The sequence below is a fragment of the Pinus tabuliformis genome, chromosome 7 (assembly GCF_031772625.1).
Source record: "Pinus tabuliformis cultivar Carrire ecotype Pingquan chromosome 7, CPIR1, whole genome shotgun sequence".
Classification (NCBI taxonomy): domain Eukaryota; kingdom Viridiplantae; phylum Streptophyta; class Pinopsida; order Pinales; family Pinaceae; genus Pinus; species Pinus tabuliformis.
The window spans coordinates 1,529,538,614-1,529,547,904 of record NC_142293.1 but is presented as its reverse complement, the minus strand read 5'-3'; the positions used below and the strand labels follow the sequence as shown (position 1 = coordinate 1,529,547,904).

Genomic DNA, 9,291 nt, shown 5'->3' with positions numbered 1-9,291 from the left:
AGGCGACACAGGTAACGCAGAGTATATTTATTTGAAAATTCTTTGTGTCTATCCCTTTGATTATTGGTTACAAATAAGATTGGCTCAATAAATAGGGAATTGATTTGATTTTAAAAATTTCATGCAACGATGTGAAGTGAAATACATCCTCCATTCCTGTAAATTTATGTTCAGTGTTTTTCTTTTTTCTTTTTTATCTGATAGCAGGCGGCTTACAAATATGGAGCGCCAGTAATCATTGAGAAAGAGGTTAACCATGCAGCAGTTGCCTTTCTTTAAGCCGAGAATTTCAATTATTCCTCAGTCTGGAAAATTCAGTGGTAGATTTGTTAGTAGTGGGTATTGGGTAGTAAAATGAAGAATCTGAGCATTTATCTTGATTAGATTCTCTACATCCATGGTTAGGTGGCAGCAAAGTTAGATCCCTCATTGCACAACAATCGAGAGAAACAGGGCCTGCCAATATCACTGTTCGAAATGGTGCAAAAGTAAATTCAACCATTAGCTACATGGATTTTGTTATGGTCTTTTAGGAGCATTTGATTAATAATGGTATTTTGTTATGGTATTTTAGGTGCATTTGATTAATAATGGTTTTTTCAAAATTTGAGGATGAATTTTGAATTATTTCTTCTATTCCAGAAGCATTGACAACAGTGCAAGGACGAGAGAGCAGCAGAAAATGCTTGGCAGACTGTGCCCTTGAATTTGGCAGGGATGCCTTTAGAGGTATTTATCTATTGATCAAACCATGTCAGTCCTAATGCTATAGAGATTATGTGAAGACTATTTGACCTCACTGTTATGACCTCACTGTTATGAGAACATATGAAGCAATTTGAACAACTACAGCTACAACGTCAACAATAATGTTTCAGCCTTGCTTAAGTCAATGCAGCACAATCAAACTTTCCAAAAGCAGAAGTTCCTAAGCGCATTGAATGACAGTCAACAGAATTTCAGACTTCCCTACATTCAGAACATGCATTGGACCACCTAAGCAACTGCTCATCACAAAGATTTTGAATTCTTTTCAACAAGACTAAGATTGGTATACGTCAAAATTTTCTGGATACTCACTCAAAATAGATTGTTCTTTCTACAACTAATCTATATAATAGTTTCTATGGTATACATGAAAATTGTCATAATTTGTGCATGGAACGAACGGTAGCAGCTTACTATATTCTGTGTATAGCAATAGGTATATACAATCAATGTATCAGGTGCAAAGAAACTGTCTATGGCTTCAGGCCTTTATTCATCAGACCATTGTAGCATTTCACTATGGTATATTATTGTTTATAGAGGAGTAGAAAAGTTGTTCATACAAAAGCCTTCCTAAAGATGAGAAGGCTTATACTTCCAATTTCTGCATAAGAGCAGAAACTTGTATGATAATATTCCTATATTCAATCAAAAGGTTTGCAGTTAAAATCTCCATAGTATTCATGGGATGCATAGCTATAACAATCATCAGATCAGAATGTTTGCAAGAGATCAGGAGACCCATATCTGCAATTAAGTTTCTATATCAAACCATACTAAAGCAACAATATCAAATAAGGAGGAGACATTACATAAGAAAGTCTCCAAGACTTGCTAATATTGCTTGTCATGGTATGAAAAATCTGGTTTACCTCTGTATCAGATCTGTAAAGATCTTAGAATGAGATTCAGACATATTAATGTGAAAATTTCTGTGTATTTTAGATATAAAATATTTGACTTTGGGTTATCAAAGCTATAGATTGAGAACTACATGGATTGCTTGATAGGATGGCTGGTTCGATTTGTATATGAGGATTGCTAGCTTCTTTGTGGTGGTAGTGTGAGATCAATTGGGAATTGCTACTTGTTTCATACTTCAAGAGGGAAATGAATTTCCCAATGATGGCGGTGATGAAGGAACCCAGCAAAAGCACAGAGAATAGCATAGCTGATTGAATAAAAAAATCAATTGTGTAAATACAAATAACACACCCTACAAAGTGATATCTTCTTTTTCTATAAGGTTATCATTTTATCAGTATTTATAGAACATAAATAGTTAGCAAAGCTACAAATGTGAAATGTTAATTGGTCTCTGTTAGTCAATTCCAGTTTGTGCCCATATGGAATACTGTCCAGCGTGTTTCTTTGCAAAATAACAATTGGTTTTCTGCAGTATGAAGGAGCTGCAGCAGAAGATGGCCGGAAGCCAAGCATCTTTGACACTTTCACTCACAGGGAAGGTATGTTTCATCACATATCTTCATTCATCCCTTCATTTGCATTCTACCCAATTCCTTACTTTACTTTGGGACTTTCAAGGCCAAGGCTGGAAGTGAGCTGTTGTTTGTTTTAACTGTATTGTCAGGGATTACTGTGGATTGAGGTAAGGGAGATGTAGTTGTTGATCAATACCATCGTTACAAGGTATTATTATCTGCAAATCTAAGAACAATAAATGTCACTAGGACAACCTATATGCAGTGGCTACTTGTAAGCCATCCTCAAGCTTTATGTGCATGTCCAACCCCATTATTGTTGTTTTCATACTAATGTATCAATAGTTAAACTCCTAGATGATTTGGGTATCAACTTGATGCAAAATTTCATGTGGGTTTTGAAGGAGGATATTGATCTAATGTCTGCGATGGGAGTAGATGCCTTTAGATTTTCAATCTCATGGCCCAGGCTTATTCCTGGTATATTTCTGTTTGAGCTCTGACCACATGTTTAATCCTGAGAATTTAGTAAACACTCAATGGACAATGGTAGGAAATAACTATTTCACATATATTGATGCAGATGGCGAAGGACCCATCAACCCAAAAGGCGTTGAGTACTATAATAACCTCATAAATGAGCTTTTGTCCCATGGTAGTATTTATTGACAAACTTGTCTGTCTACTTTGTTTTTATTCCTGTGACTATCATCCTCAAAACTGTTAATCGTTTCACAATGCACGTCTCAGGCATTCAACCACATGTGACATTGTACCACTTTGATCTGCCCCAAGCTCTGTAAGATTCCTATGGAGGTTTCTTAAATCCACAGATTGTGTAAACATCTTATGTCATCTCCTGTTCTTTTTTTTCTTCCCATGTGGGTTGACACACAAGTCAAAGGATCAATTTATTGGTGCATTAATAATCTTATGGTTAGAGAAGCAGAGTTTTCTAATCTACTTCGATCTTATGCAGGGAGGATTTTAAAGGTTATGCAGATGTGTGTTTCAAAGAGTTTGGTGATCGAGTGAAATATTGGTCCACTTTCAATGAGCCCAATGTTTTTGGCACTGTAGGATATGATGACGGTGTTTTCCCATCTCAAAGATGTTCCCAACCATTTGGAAATTGTACTGCTGGAAACTCAACTGTTGAGCCATATATTGTTGGTCACCATGTTTTGCTATCACATATAGCTGCTGTGGAGCTGTACAGGAAAACCTATCGGGTTCTTTTCCTCTCTGATCTATGTTCATCTCCATTCATTCTATGAGATTTTATAAATTTCTCGATGAATGCAGGAAAAGCAAAAGGGCTGGATTGGATTAGTAATTTTAGTACATTGGATGATACCTCTCACCAATAAATCCACAGATGTGGCTGCTACTCAAAGAGAAAATGATTTTATGGTGGGATGGTGAGTGATTTCTTTAACAATGAATTTTCAAGTTAACTTATGTTTCCAGAACCTTGAGTACCATAGAGCAGTCTCACCAATTGTTATTTCTCCTCTTTTTCAGTTGGGGTTTTCGTAGTAATTTTAGTACATTGGATGATACCTCTTACCAATAAATCCACAGATGTGGCTGCTACTCAAAGAGCAAATGATTTTATGGTGGGCTGGTGAGTGATTTCTTTAACAATGAATTTTCAAGTTAACTTATGTTTCCAGAACCTTGAGTACCATAGAGCAGTCTCACCAATTGTTATTTCTCCTCTTTTTCAGTTTGGGTTTCCGTAGTGATTCAAATAATTAATAGCTATATTGTTGAAGTGGATGCAAATAGGTGTACTTTTGTTTGGTTGAGGGCAGACAACCACCCTGAATTAATTTCTTTTTCCAAAATCCAGGCTTTTAGACCCATTTGTTTCTGGAGACTATCCAGGGAGCATGAGGAATATAGTGGGTTCTCGATTACCTTCATTTACAAAGGAACAGGCTCAAAAGTTACAAGGGTCATTGGACTTCATTGGTGTCAATCACTATGTTACCAGGTATTGTTTTGATGTTCCAAGAAAAGGTGAACTTATGTCAAGAGACTATGCTCAAGATATGTCCATTGGAACTGCAGGTACGAGAGTCATTCTCACAAATAGATTTAACTCAATAAATCTCATCTTCTAACAGCCTTTCAACTTGGCCTCCTTAAATCTATGAAGAATAACGTTACTGTCTTCAAATCATAAAGGAAAATGGTTTTGATCCGTTGAAGTTTTATGTTATTTTAAATTCAAAAGTGATACATTGCAAGAACATTGGTATTAAGAACATTTTATGGCTGTTCTGTACTGCTTGATGAATGCAGTGGAACGAGATGGAATTCCCATCAGCTTTGATGTAAGAAGATTTTGAAGAATCACATGTCCTATTATAATCATATATTTTCTTTTTCTTTTTAGCAGGAGCTTTTTATAAATATGAGTATGTAGATTTTTACAGTTCGATAGAAATTTTGGATTTAAACTATGCCTTAATTTAGAAACATAATTCTAAACTGAGAGACAAATAGAATCCAAAAATTCGACTAAACTTTTTATAAATTTTAAACAGTATGTTCTAAGTATGTTTATATCCTGACAAAAAAATATTTACCTCATGCTGAAATTTGTGGCAGAGATCATTTTTGGGTATGCCAGTTGTACCACAAAGCATGCAAGGAGTGCTTGAATATATTGAGGACCTGATCCGAATGGAAAATGGCATCAACCCATGGTACTCATCCACCCATATTATTCATCGACCCATGGAATTTACCCATGGTATTGTAAATGGCATCCACCCATGATATTGTAAGTGACATCCACCCATGGTATTCATTCACCCATGGTAAGTGCCCATGGTATTGTGACATCCACCCATGGTATTCATTCACCCATGGAATTGGCCCGTGGTATTGTGAAATCCACCCATGGTATTCATTCACCCATGGAATTGACCCGTGGTATTGTAACTGAAAAATACTATAAGTAACAAGTCACATTTTGTAAAAGGACAGATTGTCTACCACAATGTAGCCTTTACAGTTCAGAGGCATGTAGCCACCACATCTCTTCTCAGAGATAAGCTACCATCGCCCTAGCTGGTTTATTTCCATTTCTGTTTGTAAGCATATTTCAGTATTTTACAGTAATGAAATGAGGTATTATTTCCGCTGCATATCTGTCTTTATGGTTATCTCTGTATTTTATTGCATTCCTGTTTAAATCCGGATCAGTGGTATCAGAGCAGGTTATGATTCCATGGGAATGAGGGTTTGATGCATATTTCAGTTTCAAATTTTGCAGCAATATTCAACAAACTTTAGGCATGTGCTACAACCTTCATAGAGCACTTTCTTGGGTCAAGCAGGAAGAATTTTTCTTTTCTCATTTTTTTGCAGGAATTTTTTTTGGGCTGCGACTTTGCAGATCAGATCTGAAACATTTGGTACAAAAATTTACAAAAACAAATACTAGATCTGGATTCCTCTCGAAAAATCACCCAATTTCAAAAAAAAAAAGGGTCGAATCGGAGTTCGGATGTGGGAGATATCGCTGATTTAAAATCAGCTATTTTATCAGAATTTTTGTGACGGCGGAACTATTGTAGTGCGAATCTGAGATCTCAGAGTGTCCAGATAAGGATTTCCAGCTCACGAGAAGATGCAAAATGATCCTTCTGCTTCTAAAAACAGGTTATAATAAATATTCTGAGTTATATTGGCCGAGTTATGTCCATTTTAATTCTGGAGCAACATTCGGAGTGGGTTTCCATTGGAGACGTGCCCTTCCACCCCACTTTAGTAGGCACCTGCTTCACATTCATCAGTTTCAACATAGCAACATTCGGCTTGGGTTATTTGGAGACGTGCCCTCCCACCCCAGACTATGTAGGCACCTGCTACTTCATCAGCAACCAACATCATGGTTATGGGTCAACCACATAAAATCCTTGTCATCGAAGTCCATTTGCTAGGCCGCACATTGTCAGAATCACAGTTGGTCATAAGCATTACAGGGTATCTCTATCCTCGGATCTTCGTTTATCAGGGTTTTGGGTTAATCACATAAAACCCTTATCTTCAGTGGCTCTTCATACTCCACAAAGGCTTCGCAAGAGGGAACTTTACGCAATGGGGACCATTGCTTCTTAAGGAGGGAGGAATGATCCGAATGGAAAATGGCAACAACCCATGATACTCATCCACCCATATTATTCATCGACCCATGGAATTTACCCATGGTATTGTAAATGGCATCCACCCATGATATTTTAAGTGACATCCACCCATGGTATTCATTCACCCATGGTAAGTGCCCATGGTATTGTGACATCCACCCATGGTATTCATTCACCCATGGAATTGGCCCGTGGTATTGTGAAATCCACCCATGGTATTCATTCACCCATGGAATTGACCCGTGGTATTGTAACTGAAAAATACTATAAGTAACAAGTCACATTTTGTAAAAGGACAGATTGTCTGCCACAATGTAGCCTTTACAGTTTAGAGGCATGTAGCCACCACATCTCTTCTCAGAGATAAGCTACCATCGCACTAGCTGGTTTATTTCCATTTCTGTTTGCAAGCATATTTCAGTATTTTACAGTAATGAAATGAGGTATTATCTCCGCTGCATATCTGTCTATTTTATTGCATTCCTGTTTAAATCCGGATCAGGACCGTTCCCATAATACTCCTATTATTGTGCATGAAAATGGTGGGCACTCTTCTTATGTTATTCCTCTACCACAAGTTAGGTTTTCAGGTCCTCAATGAGAGCTCTCTGTACACTTAAGATTTATGCAGGTTCAAGAAAATATATGCAGATTGGTGCTACACTTTTTGATCATTGACCATCTAATTATCTGTTTTGGACTTACAATATCAGCTTTCATGTCTGGACATGATTTTCAGAGCCTAATAATTCTTCTATTCCCCTTTCTGAGGCTTTGAATGACCAATTTAGGATGGATCTCCATCAAGAGGTCCTTCAGTATGTGCTTGCAACAATAAGGTATACCATTTCTGAAACATAAAACGTTTATTCATTGTGGCAGGAATTTGTGAAATGATGAATATCTCTCAGAAATAAAACATTTATTCATTGTGGCAGAAATGGGTCAGACATCTGTGGATACTTTATATGGTCTTTCCTAGATGACTTTGAAGTTTTGAGTGGTTACACTTGGCAATTTGGTCTTCATTATGTGGACTTAAATGACTTTGAAGTTTTGAGTAGTTACACTTGGCGTTTTGGTCTTCATTATGTGGACTTCAATGACAATTTGAAGCATTATCCCAAACTATCTGCTCATTGGTACAAGAGTTTTCTGCAGAGGCGGGAAAGCAGGGAATCAATACTTGAATCTCAAATTCTACTCAACACCTACACTCCTATGAACGTCTCATAGAACCAAGAATTGAAACTCAATTTTATGAAAACAATGCGGTATATTTTAGGCATGATTTTCTTATACAAATTTGATATTTATGTTTATATTCACTTCCAAAAATGCTTTTATAGCATTTAATATATGATGTTTATGGTAGGATACAATGTATTAAAAAATCTCAATTGTTTTTTTTATTTTTGTTTTTTAAGTTAGGATAGATCATATAAGTGTTAATGGATGTTCTTTTTTTCATTATCTTTATCATCATCACCATATTGGAATTTTCTAAAATTTCACTAGCTATCTCCAAATTGTTCTTTGGACCCTTACAAATTGTTCAATATTATATTTTTTTATTCTAGAGGCATCCTAGTTTTAAAGTGATATTTGAAACAAACTTTATGAGTCGTATACTTCAAAATAGGAGCTTCTGTGCTTCATGTTTGTCACAAGCAAAATCACGGCAGCTTAAATTATGAAATATTGAATGACAATCTTCGTTTTCTTAGAAAATATGACTCTAGTGCTCGCTAGCTAGTTTATTATTTTTCAATAGTCGTTGTTGGTGTGCCTAATGAGTATTCCTCATTATCTACACATATATGCCTTGTCTATTATTGTGGAGGTTGTTGAATCTTAGTTGGATATGAGAGATTCTCTCCAACAAGATTTTCTCCTAGAATAGAATGTGGAGTTAAGTTGTTGTTGGCTTGAAGTCTCAATGGAATAGTATATTTATCTTTAGTTGAAAACCTCCATGTCTAAATTCACATTGAACTAGATGGAATAAACAATTCAATGTGTTTATGTGTGTTATGATTGTATTTTTGTGAATTATTGTGTTTCTTATTCAATTCTTTTGAAGTAAATTTGTTACAATAGTTTAGTTATTTTGAGAGCTAATCCTTGAAATAATTGAAGAAACCACAAAAGAGAAACTCTGTACATACATGTTTCCTATCATGTTGGAAACTCTATACATAAAGTAACTGACATTTATGTGGAACAACTTGCTCTTTTTGTCCTTCCCAAATTCTTCAAGGATCTCTTAAAGTACATAATTATTTTATAAGCTTCCTAAGAACCTTAATATGTTCCTGGGTTGGAAAACTAAAATGGTATTTTATTATTAAACAAGGTCATTCTATGTAGGGTTGAAATTTGAAATCCTACCTCACAAGTTAAGAATTTTTTATGAGAAGTTCTAATTTAAATACTCATTTCATCTAATGTTCAAATTTTAATTCTTTAGTTGATCTCTTAATGTACACAATTGTTCCTTCTCAAATTCTTTAGTCATCCTTTTCAAATTCTTCAATAATCCTTTATTGTATACAACTCTTTTATCAAGCTTCCTAAAGCTTTAGTATATTCTTAGAATACAAAACTAAAATGATATCTTGTTCTTTAACAATTCATTTTATGCATGATTGAGAGAAAAATGCATATTATGCTAATTGAGGAATGTTTCTCGCTTGTCGAACTTATAGTATTGAATTTAACACACTAACACTTTACAACAATGAACTAACAATATTCATGATGAAAATAGCAATATGGAAGATTCATCTGCATAATGAAGAAGGCAATATGGGAGATTCCAATCACTTTCCAAGGCATTTTTTAAAATGTGGATGTGACAAAAGGTTGTTGTGGAAGGTGTTGTTTGTATATGGGAAATTTCTTGATCATTGTGTATA

The 9,291-nt window shown here is 35.5% G+C and overlaps 1 pseudogene; it reads left to right on the top strand.

The window, feature by feature from the left end:
- The first annotated feature begins 2,614 nt into the window (after positions 1-2,614).
- Positions 2,615-4,339, top strand: LOC149253660 (putative inactive beta-glucosidase 33; annotated as a pseudogene).
- Positions 4,340-9,291: the final 4,952 nt, after the last annotated feature.